The following is a 2,500-nucleotide window of genomic DNA, read 5'->3' as shown; positions in this document are numbered from 1 at the left end:
GGGGAGTTTTGTGAAAAAATGAAATTCGTGGTTTTTGAGATGTGAGGGTTGGAATGGCCTCCAAATGCCCCCAAATGAATACCATGAAATTCTTGGTGCACGAAAGTTTTGAGTTCGGAGGGTTTTGCACATGGCCAAGGTTGGCGGTGCACCACGGCATAGCTAGATGGCTTGGTGGGGAGATTTGTGAAAAAATGAAATTCGTGGTTTTTGAGATGTGAGGGTTGGAAAGGCCTCCAAATGCCCCCAAATGAGTACTGTAAAAGTGTTGGTGCACAAAAGTTTTGAATTGGATGCATTTTGCACTTGGCCAAGTTGGTCGGTGCACCGCGACTAGATAGGTTGGTGCCAAAATTTGTCAAATTTAAGACCTTGGCCAAACTGAATGAAATTTTGTGGGGAGGTTCCTGATATTGTTTAGTGGTGGACTGGAAAAAATGAGGTCGAAATTCGAAGTCTACATGTGCTTTTCTATTTTTCCCGATTTTACACATACCCGGTAAGTAAAAAAAATAAAAAAAATAGTTCCCCTTCGAGAAAAATTATGAAATTTGGTGAGCAAGGAGATACCATTATTCTACGAATTACTGCAAAAAATCGCATCAAAATTCGAAGTATAGCCCGAGATATGGACTTATGTCTGCTCAAAAAAAGTGTATCTACTTGTACAATTTTGCCTTTTGCATATTAACCTCTTATAGGGGGGGAGTGCTCCTTGAGCCGGCCAGCTCCACACTGGCAGGTTTTAAAGGGAGCTTGATGAGGCCTCCCCCCTCACGTGGTGCGTGCGTTAGCATGTTTATCATGGCACAACTAGCCTCTTCATAGTTGTTGAGCTTTATTAATACCAACACACGGTCGTCACTGATCGTTGGTTAGCTCGGCAGCTAGTCCCTCGGATATTGTGGAAAGTTATTTTCATGCCTAGCGATGCTTGACCCTGCGTCACTTGATGTTTCCATTTGCTTGCTTGCCCATGGTAGGTGGGGGGTGGACCGTCTTGTGGTGTGGTGTCTTGCGAACGTGAGGGTGTGTGAGTTGTAATCGAGATGCACTTGCTGGCTGGCTCCATGCCTTGCGTATCGAACGGTCAAGCATGCATCTCTTCCATTTTCACCCGTTGCCTTGGGTGATATTGGTTGATCAGTCCCTGTGTTGCCTACCCACTAGACGGTACTTCTGTGGTTGCTTCGAATTCTATCTTTCCATCACGAAGAGGTGTTGGAGGATCCTAATGTCACGCACGTGTTCCATCTAGTGAAACATCTCAGTGATGCACGTGTTGTGGCTAGTTCTTTTGGATGCGGTGCATTATATGAACTCGGGTTTACTTTAGCGACCCAGTCAACATAATTCGGTTGTGTCCCTTGATTGAGACGTTGTCCTTGAACTTGTTGTGAACAATATCGTTCTTCCACAACCCGTCGTCTTGAGTGCGATGGAAGGCAAATAAGATGTGCTTTGGCATGTCATGCACGTACTCGATTGCGGGAAGTGTGAGAAAGTGTTGTTGACAACCCGTGGGAAATGGAATGTGGCAAATCGTGATGAGCTCTTCGTGGATCTGCGAAGAAGACGACCTTTGGGCCTGTTGGAAACGAGGGAGGCGATGTTGAACTGCGAAGAAGATGGACTTTTGGGTTGTTTGAATCAATGGGAGGCCACGCGAGAACTCCGAATACTATGGACTCTTGGGTTGTTGGAAGCAACGGGAGGCCCCGCTAGAACTCCGAATACTACGGACTCTTGGGTTGTTGGAAGCAACGGGAGGCCCCGCTAGAACTCCGAATACTATGGACTCTTGGGTTGTTGGAAGCAAGGGGAGGTCCCGCTAGAACTCCGAATACTACGGACTCTTGGGTTGTTGGAAGCAAGGGGAGGCCCCGCTAGAACTCCGAATACTATGGACTCTTGGGTTGTTGGAAGCAAGGGGAGGCCCCGCTAGAACTCCGAATACTATGGACTCTTGGGTTGTTGGCAACGACAACTTGGGGGGATGACACTGGAAAAGAGTGAACTAGGCCAAACTGCGAACAAGGCAACTTGGGGGGATGACACTGGAAAAGAGTGAACTAGGCCAAACTGCGAACAAGGCAACTTGGGGGGATGATGCTGGAAAAGAGTGAACTAGACCGAACTGCGAACAAGGCAACTTGGGGGGATGACGCTGGAAAAGAGTGAACTAGGCCGAACTGCGAACAAGACAACTTGGGGGGATGATGCTGGAAAAGAGTGAACTAGGCCGAACTGCGCCCAAGGCAACTTGGGGGGATGACGCTGGAAAAGAGTGAACTTGGCCAAACTGCGAGGAGGGCAACTTAGAGGAAAGTTGGAAACGAGGGAGACTTAGCCGAACTGCGAAGAAGGCAGGTTTTTGGGAAGTTGGAATCGACTGAAGCGAATACTGAACTCCAAATACGACCGACCTTTTGGTTGTTGGCTTCCTGGGAAGCGATGTGAAACTCCAAATACGACCGACTCTTGGGTTGTTGGAAACAAT

Source organism: Vigna unguiculata, unplaced genomic scaffold (assembly GCF_037176805.1).
Source record: "Vigna unguiculata cultivar grain cowpea cultivar isolate G323 ecotype 2 unplaced genomic scaffold, ASM3717680v1 ptg000029l_ERROPOS232281, whole genome shotgun sequence".
NCBI lineage: Eukaryota > Viridiplantae > Streptophyta > Magnoliopsida > Fabales > Fabaceae > Vigna > Vigna unguiculata.
The sequence above is the reverse complement of the archived record's forward strand: the minus strand, read 5'-3'. Positions refer to the sequence as shown.